This window comes from Procambarus clarkii, chromosome 49 (assembly GCF_040958095.1).
Source record: "Procambarus clarkii isolate CNS0578487 chromosome 49, FALCON_Pclarkii_2.0, whole genome shotgun sequence".
Lineage (NCBI taxonomy): Eukaryota > Metazoa > Arthropoda > Malacostraca > Decapoda > Cambaridae > Procambarus > Procambarus clarkii.
This window is the reverse complement of record NC_091198.1, coordinates 21,715,060-21,726,089: the sequence shown is the minus strand read 5'-3', so window position 1 is coordinate 21,726,089 and position 11,030 is coordinate 21,715,060. Positions and strand designations below refer to the sequence as shown.

At 48.1% G+C, this 11,030-nt stretch overlaps 1 protein-coding gene across 2 annotated transcripts in view; it reads right to left on the bottom strand.

Moving 5' to 3' along the window:
- Positions 1–3,674, bottom strand: part of LOC123763138 (uncharacterized) — a 180,599-nt gene extending 176,925 nt beyond the window's left edge. For both annotated transcript variants that reach the window (XM_069303133.1, XM_069303134.1), the window contains exon 1: positions 3,449–3,674. The gene's annotated coding sequence lies outside the window, so the exon portion shown is untranslated. The remainder of the gene's footprint in view (positions 1–3,448) is intronic.
- Between the last annotated feature and the right edge of the window lie 7,356 nt (positions 3,675–11,030).

The window sequence follows — 11,030 nt, the reverse complement described above, 5'->3', positions numbered from 1 at the left end:
ACACACACACACGGTCACACACCACACACACACACGGTCACACACCACACACACACACGGTCACACACACCACACACACACGGTCACACACACCACACACACACGGTCACACACACCACACACACACGGTCACACGCACCACACACACACGGTCACACACACCACACACACACGGTCACACACCACACACACACGGTCACACACCACACACACACACGGTCACACTCCACACACACACGGTCACACTCCACACACACACACACGGTCAACCCCACACACACACACGGCCACACTCCACACACACACGATCACACACCACACACACACACGGTCACACACCACACACACACACGGTCACACACCACACACACACACGGTCACACACCACACACACACACACGGTCACACACCACACACACACACGGTCACACACCACACACTCACACGGTCACACTCCACACACACACACACGGTCACACTCCACACACACACACGGTCACACTCCACACACACACACGGTCACATACCACACACACACACGGTCACACACCACACACACACACGGTCACACACCACACACACACGGTCACACACCACACACACACACGGTCACACACCACACACACACACGGTCACACTCCACACACACACACGGTCACACACCACACGCACACACGGTCACACACCACACACACACGGTCACACACCACACACACACACGGTCACACACCACACACACACGGTCACACACCACACACACACGGTCACACTCCACACACACACACACGGTCACACTCCACACACACGGTCACACACCACACACACAGACGCTCACACACCACACACACACGGTCACACACCACACACACACGGTCACACACCACACACACACACGGTCACACTCCACACACACACACGTTCACACACCACACACACACACACGGTCACACACCACACACACACACACGGTCACACACCACACACACACGGTCACACTCCACACACACACACACGGTCACACTCCACACACACACACACGGTCACACTCCACACACACACACACGGTCACACTCCACACACACGGTCACACACCACACACACACACACGGTCACACATCAAACACACACACGGTCACACACCACACACACACACGGTCACACACCACACACACACACGGTCACACTCCACACACACACACGGTCACACTCCACACACACACGGTCACACTCCACACACACACGGTCACACACCACACACACACACGGTCACACTCCACACACACGGCCACACACCACACACACACACGGTCACACTCCACACACACACGGTCACACACCACACACACACACACACACGGTCACACACCACACACACGGCCACACCCCACTACACACGGCCACACCTCACCACACACGGCTACACCTCACCACACACGGCCACACCTCACCACACACGGTCACACCTCACCACACACGGTCACACCTCACCACACACGGCCACACCTCACCACACACGGCCACACCTCACCACACACGGCCACACCTCACCACACACGGCCACACCTCACCACACACGGCTACACCTCACCACACACGACCACACCTCACCACACACGGCCACACCTCACCACACACGGCTACAGCTCACCACACACGACCACACCTCACCACACACGGCTACACCTCACCACACACGGCTACACCTCACCACACACGGTCACACCTCACCACACACGGTCACACCTCACCACACACGGCTACACCTCACCACACACGACCACACCTCACCACACACGGCTACACCTCACCACACACGACCACACCTCACCACACACGGCTACACCTCACCACACACGACCACACCTCACCACACACGGCTACACCTCACCACACACGACCACACCTCACCACACACGGCCACACCTCACCACACACGGCTACACCTCACCACACACGGCTACACCTCACCACACACGACCACATCTCACCACACACGGTCACACCTCACCACACACGGTCACACCTCACCACACACGGCTACACCTCACCACACACGACCACACCTCACCACACACGGCTACACCTCACCACACACGACCACACCTCACCACACACGGCTACACCTCACCACACACGACCACACCTCACCACACACGACCACACCTCACCACACACGGCCACACCTCACCACACACGACCACACCTCACCACACACGGCCACACCTCACCACACACGACCACACCTCACCACACACGGTCACACCTCACCACACACGGCTACACCTCACCACACACGGCTACACCTCACCACACACGACCACACCTCACCACACACGGCCACACCTCACCACACACGACCACACCTCACCACACACGACCACACCTCACCACACACGACCACACCTCACCACACACGACCACACCTCACCACACACGACCACACCTCACCACACACGGCCACACCTCACCACACACGACCACACCTCACCACACACGACCACACCTCACCACACCTCACCACACACGACCACACCTCACCACACACGACCACACCTCACCACACACCACCTCGTACGCTAGGCAACTGGTCAGGTGTTGTGTAATTACTGTCCTTTAAGGCTTGGCGGTAAATGCGTATAAAGGCGTATGTTGTTTAGGTACGTGTATGTGTGTAAGTTTGTGTGTTGTTCTGGGTACATGTGTGTTCGTATGTGGGTTGTGAGTGCATGTGCTGTTGCGGGGTACGTGTGTGCGAGTGCGTATGTTGGCTGTGAGTGCAAATGTTGGGTCCCCATGTTGTGTTGGGTCCGTCTGTGCGTATACTGGGTGTGTTGGGTCCGTCTGTGCGTATACTGAGGGTGTGTTGGGTCCGTCTGTGCGTATACTGAGTGTGTTGGGTCCGTCTGTGCGTATACTGAGGGTGTGTTGGGACCGTCTGTGCGTATACTGAGTGTGTTGGGTCCGTCTGTGCGTATACTGAGGGTGTGTTGGGTCCGTCTGTGCGTATACTGAGAGTGTGTTGGGTCCGTCTGTGCGTATACTTGTGTGTATATCGAGTGTAAACGCGTATATGAGTGCATGTGTTGAGGTGGCGTGTTGGGTGCGTAGAGGGCGTGTTGCTGTGGGTGCACTAGTGTGTGTGAGTGCGTATGCTGGGTGCGTGTGCGTGCGTACGGAGTGTGTGTGTGTGGGAGGGAGATGGCGACGCAAGAGAGCCCGGTTATACTCTTCAAGGCAGGAATAGAGAGCGCTATAAAAAGAGACACGGAGCTGGATCATCTACTCCGATAAGGCTCCCAACACCATACACACACACACGGCTCTAGCCGGCACCCGGGCCGGCTAGAGCCTGCCATCTGGCTCCTCACACACACACACACACGCACTCAACACTTGAAGAACACATGAAGAACATGAGAGACTGTATATAGCGTTCTCTTATACTCACTCCACATTGCTCCTCCACTGAGGTCAGTTCTGGTAGATCCCCCTCCCTGCTTCTACCACTGTAGCCTAGTCTACGTTTCAAAACGCACAGTTAGACACATCTTTAGATCATTTTCAAGCACTGTATTGCACTCTTTTCACTAGATTAGATAAGCTTTAGGATTAATTGTTAAGAAGGTCCAGAGGCAAGGCGAACGACCTCCCCCTTCTGAATCGTAAGTGTTACTGAGGATGTGCGCGTGTCGGACGGTCGACGGCACTACATGTCACGTCCAGATGCCACCAACTCCTTGAAAATAGACTCCCTCCCTCTACTTTAAAATCCCAAAGCCAACTTCCATCACACATTTCTATATATATATCCTCGAGTTTAGATACCTAAGCGATTAGTGAGGATAAAATAGAGGATATATTATTATTTAACCGAGTTATAAATAGGTAAATGTCCCCAGACGACGGGTTTCATTGCGCCGACGTGCCCATCAATCGTCACTTCATCCTATTTTGTGTACATGTTTGTCAAGCACGTCACAGTACTGTGCACTCGCTCGCCTTAAGTGCTCCCTATTTCCTGGCCCACCTGCGCCTCGCCCCGGCCAAACACTTGCTGAAAATCGGCCCAAAATGGCAGCAGATGGTAAATGGCCTCCCATAGAATGACGTAGATCTGTAGCACTGGGTTCACTCTGGGTACAGCTTTAGGCTTACTGATACCTTACTAATACTACGACCTAGGCACGTGGTCAGGCCTACAGTAGGCCTAGGCACTTCCGCTAGTCACTGATATATATATATAACCTTGTTGCTATGTTAATGGCGGATGAAATATTGCAGTTTCTGGTTTCGTTTTTTTCAAGGTTACCCTTAAGGCTAACGGCTGTATTAGCATATGGCGAATATTCAGGCTGAAGAGGCCTATGAAGAGTACATATTTAGGCCTATTGGGTACTCTGAGGGCGTGGCCTACGATGCCTAACGGGATATACGTATTAAGGAACCTTACTTGGGTCTTGGCTGCTAAGGAGCCTATTGATGTGATGGGTAGTTTTATGATATACCAATTTGTAATTTGATTATCAAGCAGAAACATTTATAATGAGTCGTGATAAGGCGAATAATATCTGACTCATTTAACTCTACCTTAGGGAGGCGAGGCAAGGTTGTAAGGGAAGCACTGAGGTACATAGGGAAGACGCGTGTCCAGCTGAGAGTAGGGCCATGGTCCGCCTGAGGGCTGAGGTGAGGGCTGAGGGGAAGGTGAGGGCTGAGGTGAGGGGTGAGGGGGAGGAGAGGGCTAAGGGTAAGGTCAGGGCTGAGGGGGAGGTGAGAGCTGAGGGATAGGTAAGGGCTGAGGGTGAGGGCTGAGGTGAGGGATGAGGGTAAGGTGAGGGCTGAGGGAGTCATGTGACCCCCACGGATGACTATGGGAGACAGCACCAAGCCTACAGGATAACTAAGAGCCAAATTCATGTCAATCTGGATATATAAATCTTTAAATATGAGACAAAAAAGCAAAATTATAATTAGGAAAAAAGATAAAAAAATCAGTTGTTTTATACTTTTGTAGATGCATTAAAATGTTAATTGGAAAAAAAGAAAGTTAGAAAGACAAGAATGAGAGAGAGAGAGAGAGAGAGAGAGAGAGAGAGAGAGAGAGAGAGAGAGAGAGAGAGAGAGAGAGAGAGAGAGAGAGAGAGAAAGAGAGAGAGAGAGAGAGAGAGAGAGAGAGAGAGAGAGAGAGAGAGAGAGAGAGAGAGAGAGAGAGAGAGAGAGAGAGAGAGAGAGAGAGAGAGAGAGATCCTAAGGATAAAAATACATATATAACTATATCAAATAGACCACATCCTATAATACAAAAAAATACAAAAAACATACACAAACCCCCACAACACGTCGCAAGAAAACAATAACCTATAATAACCTCGCCCTTATATCCTGTTCCTCTATATGATTGGCAAAGAAAATGGATTGAACATTTGCATGACAAAAAACGGGAGAGCGCGACTTGGCTTTTAAGTCCAAGTGGTTAGTTCTGTCCATATAACCGGGGGTGTAGGGGGGGGGGGTGCCTGGTGCACAGCCCCCCCCCTAGTGCACAGGGCTCACGACCCCCCCGCCCCCCACTAGTGCACAGGGCTCACTACCTCCCCAGCAGGGAGGGACGCCACCACCGGCGACAAAAACTCTCCTAAGTCTTACCCCTAAACGTAGACCGGGTTCTACCTAGTTGTTTTTCACCACATTCTCTACTCTCTCTCTCTCTCTCTCTCTCTCTCTCTCTCTCTCTCTCTCTCTCTCTCTCTCTCTCTCTCTCTCTCTCTCGCTCTCTGTGTCTACTTGATTGACCGTTGAGAGTCGGCACCAAAGAGCCAGAGCTCAACCCCCGCAAGCACAGCTAGGAGAGTACAACTAGGTGAGTACACACACACACACAGAGGGGCCTCGCGACTGAGTGGACAGCGTTTGGGAGCTGTAGTCCTGAGGACCCGGGTTCCATCCTCTGCAGAGGCAGCAACAAATAGACAGTTCTTTTCACCCTGATGCTCCTTTTCACCTAGCAATAAATAGGTACCTGGGAGTTAGACAGCTGCTACGAGCTGTTTCCTGGGTGTGTGTGTGTGAAATATATGTAGTAGACATAATAGAGGAAAAAAATTAAAATTGGTTAAAAAGGCGGGGTCCAAGAGCTAATAGCTCTGCAGATACAAATAATAAATACACACACGCACTTATACACTCTCTTTATACACATATACATTTCATACACACTCAGATATGTTCACTTTTTCACACTCATTTACCTACACAGTATACTTATAGGTAAATATATACATATGTATTAATTAAATATTTTCATTTATAGTATGTCCAGCAACATGTATCCCTTTCTCAAGTTACCCCTCACAAGGGACCCTTGAAGCAGTAGCAGGATATGTTCAAGATATTAAAGATACTCATAAGAAGTATAGCTATTTTCCTTGATGGCAGAGGAAGATGGAAGAATTCATCACGCATTCATCTTCTCACATATACATACGGAACTCACATATAAACACGGAACTCACATATACACACGGAATTCACATATAAACACGGAACTCACATATAAACATGGAACTCACATATACACACGGAATTCACATATAAACACGGAACTCACATATACACATGGAATTCACATATAAACACGGAACTCACATATACACACGGAATTCACATATAAACACGGAACTCACATATAAACATGGAACTCACATATACACACGGAATTCACATATAAACACGGAATTCACATATACACACATGGAATGGGCTTCATAAACATAGGGTGTAACAGGACTCACATATATACGACATATACTCGTATACACAGAGACTCACAGGTACACACGGAACTCAGATATACATAGAGCATTCATTTAGACGGGAATCATATACATACAGGAATACACACACACACACAGACAGACACACACACACACACACAGACACACACACACACACACAGACACACACACACACACACACACACACACACACACACACACACACACACACACTCACACAGACACACACATTCTAGTCTTTGGCCTAACAAAAGTCGTGAACAATTTCTTTAGTATATCGCCATCCATGTATTTAAAAGCAATTCTGAAGTTAGAAAGCGTGGCATAGGCTCCTCGCACAATATTCTTTATGTGGTCCTCAGGTGATAGATAGAAAACTATCACCTGAGGACCACATAAATAATATTGTGCGAGGAGCCTATGCCACGCTTTCTAACTTCAGAATTGCTTTTAAATACATGGATGGCGATATACTAAAGAAATTGTTCACGACTTTTGTTAGGCCAAAGCTAGAATATGCAGCGGTTGTGTGGTGCCCATATCTTAAGAAGCACATCAACAAACTGGAAAAGGTGCAAAGACATGCTACTAAGTGGCTCCCAGAACTGAAGGGCAAGAGCTACGAGGAGAGGTTAGAGGCATTAAATATGCCAAAACTAGAAGACAGAAGAAAAAGAGGTGATATGATCACTACATACAAAATAGTAACAGGAATTGATAAAATCGATAGGGAAGATTTCCTGAGACCTGGAACTTCAAGAACAAGAGGTCATAGATATAAACTAGCTAAACACAGATGCCGAAGAAATATAAGAAAACTCACTTTCGCAAACAAGAGTGGTAGACGGTTGGAACAAGTTAGGTGAGAAGGTGGTGGAGGCCAAGACCGTCAGTAGTTTCAAAGCCTTATATGACAAAGAGTGCTGGGAAGACGGGACACCACGAGCGTAGCTCTCATCCTGAAACTACACTTAGGTAATTACACTTAGGTAATTATACACTCACACACACACACACACTCTGTACAGAGCACACAGAGTCACCATAGAGCAGGCGGGTGGTATAGAGCCTGACAGGGCTCCCAGTAACAGGGGGGGGGGGTGTAGCCACCCAGCGCATATCGATCGCCATTTGTCATACGCCCTTGAGGGCCGAGCCGCCGCCGGCGACCAGCTCCCAGCGTCCACTGGTCATCCTCCTCCGCCACGCGCTGCGATAGAGTCGGGTCTAGCGCCTGAGCAAAGTACGCACACACCTACGTCACCAACTACTCTGTAAACAAACCCTAACCTAACCTAACCCATCCTAACCCAACCTAACTTAACCCCAACCCATCCCAATTCAACTTAAATTAACGTAACGAAAATAAATAACAGTGTGTGTTGTTATATATGATTTTAGGGGAGGTTTATGACGTCACTATGACGTGGTAATGTTCAAGCCGGTACAGGTTTTGGAGGCTACTCGCGGAAGGGGCCTGGAGCCCCGCTCACACAAGTCATCAGTTCACTGTAATTGTCCAGGCGCGTGGCTGTTCCCCCCCCCCCCCCGGCCCTCCTCAGGTAAACAAACCCCCCCCCCCCCCATGCCAAACACAAATAAGCACAACTTGCTTGCTCTATGAGTGCTTTCTGTGTGAAGAAATCCCTGTTTATGCTCTCTTGCTCACACTAGGGGAAAATATATGCAACACAGACGTACAAACAAAGCTGTTTAACACAATAACTGCCTTTAGAAACTTGCTTATGGAATCATTTAGAAATTTGTATACCACGTATGTGAGACCAACCCTGGAGTGTGCAGCTCCACGCTTGGAGTACGTACCTTGGCAAGCACAAGACGTCCAACATCACTACCGTCCATGGCAGCCCACCACGGACACGTCCAACATCAACACGTCCAACAGGTATAGCTGCTCTTAACCGGACCTCAGGTATAGGTGCTCTTAACCGGACCTCAGGTATAGCTCCCCTTAACCGGACCACAGGTATAGGTGCTCTTAACCGGACCTCAGGTATAGGTGCTCTTAACCGGACCTCAGGTATAGGTGCTCTTAACCGGACCTCAGGTATAGCTCCCCTTAACCGGACCTCAGGTATAGGTGCTCTTAACCGGACCTCAGGTATAGCTCCCCTTAACCGGACCTCAGGTATAGGTGCTCTTAACCGGACCTCAGGTATAACTCCCCTTAACCGGACCTCAGGTATAGGTGCTCTTAACCGGACCTCAGGTATAGCTTCCCTTAACCGGACCACAGGTATAGGTGCTCTTAACCGGACCTCAGGTATAGGTGCTCTTAACCGGACCTCAGGTATAGGTGCTCTTAACCGGACCTCAGGTATAGGTGCTCTTAACCGGACCTCAGGTATAGCTGCCCTTAACGGGACCACAGGTATAGCTGCTCTTAACCGGACCTCAGGTATAGCTGCCCTTAACGGGACCACAGGTATAGCTGCTCTTAACCGGACCACAGGTATAGCTCCTCTTAACCGGACCACAGGTATAGCTCCTCTTAACCGGACCACAGGTATAGCTCCTCTTAACCGGACCTCAGGTATAGCTCCTCTTAACCGGACCATAGATATAGCTCCCTTTAACCGGACCACATGTATAGCTCCTTTTAACACGGACCACAGATATAGCTCCCCTTAACCGGACCACAGATATAGCTCCTCTTAACCGGACCACAGGTATAGCTCCTCTTAACCGGACCACAGGTATAGCTCCTCTTAACCGGACCACAGGTATAGCTCCTCTTAACCGGACCACAGGTATAGCTGCCCTTAACCGGACCACAGATATAGCTGCTAAACGACCATCTCGCAGCTGTACGAAACCTGTAGATCATTCCTCGACCATGGCCGCTTAATCAGTATATATTAAACAGTTTAGGAACAGGTAAACGAGGGTATTATTGGCGCCAAACAACCCCGTATAGCGCCCCGCAGCTCGTAAGGTGATTAACAGGTGTAAACACAACCGCCTTGGTTGTGGGGGGATGTAGAGGTTTCGTCACGGGGGGGGGGGGGGGGGGATGAAGGTACTGTTCCAGGTATTGACTGTTGGTAGTATGAACAGGTACTTATCTACTAGTACTTATCTATCAGTACTTATCTATTAGTACTTATCTATTAGTACTTATCTATTAGTACTTATCTATTAGTACTTATCTATTAGTACTTATCTATTAGTACTTATCTATTAGTGCTTATCTATTAGTGCTTATCTATCATTACTTTTCTATCAGTACTTATCTATTAGTACTTATCTATTAGTACTTATCTATTAGTACTTATCTATTAGTACTTATCTCTCAGTACTTATCTCTCAGTACTTATCTATCAGTACTTATCTATTAGAACTTATCTATTAGTACTTATCTATTAAAACTTATCTACTAGTACTTATCTCTCAGTACTTATCTATTAGTACTTATCTATTAGTACTTATCTATTAGTACTTATCTCTCAGTACTTATCTATTAGTACTTATCTATCAGTACTTATCTATCAGTACTTATCTCTCAGTACTTATCTATCAGTACTTATCTATCAGTACTTATCTCTCAGTACTTATCTATTAGTACTTATCTCTCAGTACTTATCTATCAGTACTTATCTATTAGTTCTTATCTATTAGTGCTTATCTATCAGTACTTATCTATCAGTACTTATCTCTCAGTACTTATCTATTAGTACTTATCTCTCAGTACTTATCTATCAGTACTTATCTATTAGTACTTATCTATTAGTACTTATCTCTCAGTACTTATCTATTAGTATTTATCTATTAGTACTTATCTATTAGTTCTTATCTATTAGTTCTTATCTATTAGTGCTTATCTATCAGTACTTATCTATCAGTACTTATCTATCAGTACTTATCTATCAGTACTTATCCATCAGAACTTATCTATCAGTACTTATCTCTCAGTACTTATCTATTAGTACTTATCTATCAGTACTTACCTAAGAGGGTCTCCGGGAAGGTGCACGAGGTCTATCTGGCCATGTTGCAGATGTCGCCATGGCGACGCTGCCACGGCTGCCATTCCCGGAAGACCCAAGAATACAGTGGTCGAGGCAGGAGCCCATCATGGTTCAGTCGGTAGTGCGTGTTTCGTATATGTGGGAGCCGCGGGTTCGATCCCATGGCATAGCTCTAATATATATTCTCGGAGATATAACGTTATCGTGAGGTTTTAATGTGTGTTTATTTCTGTATTTCATCTCCAGC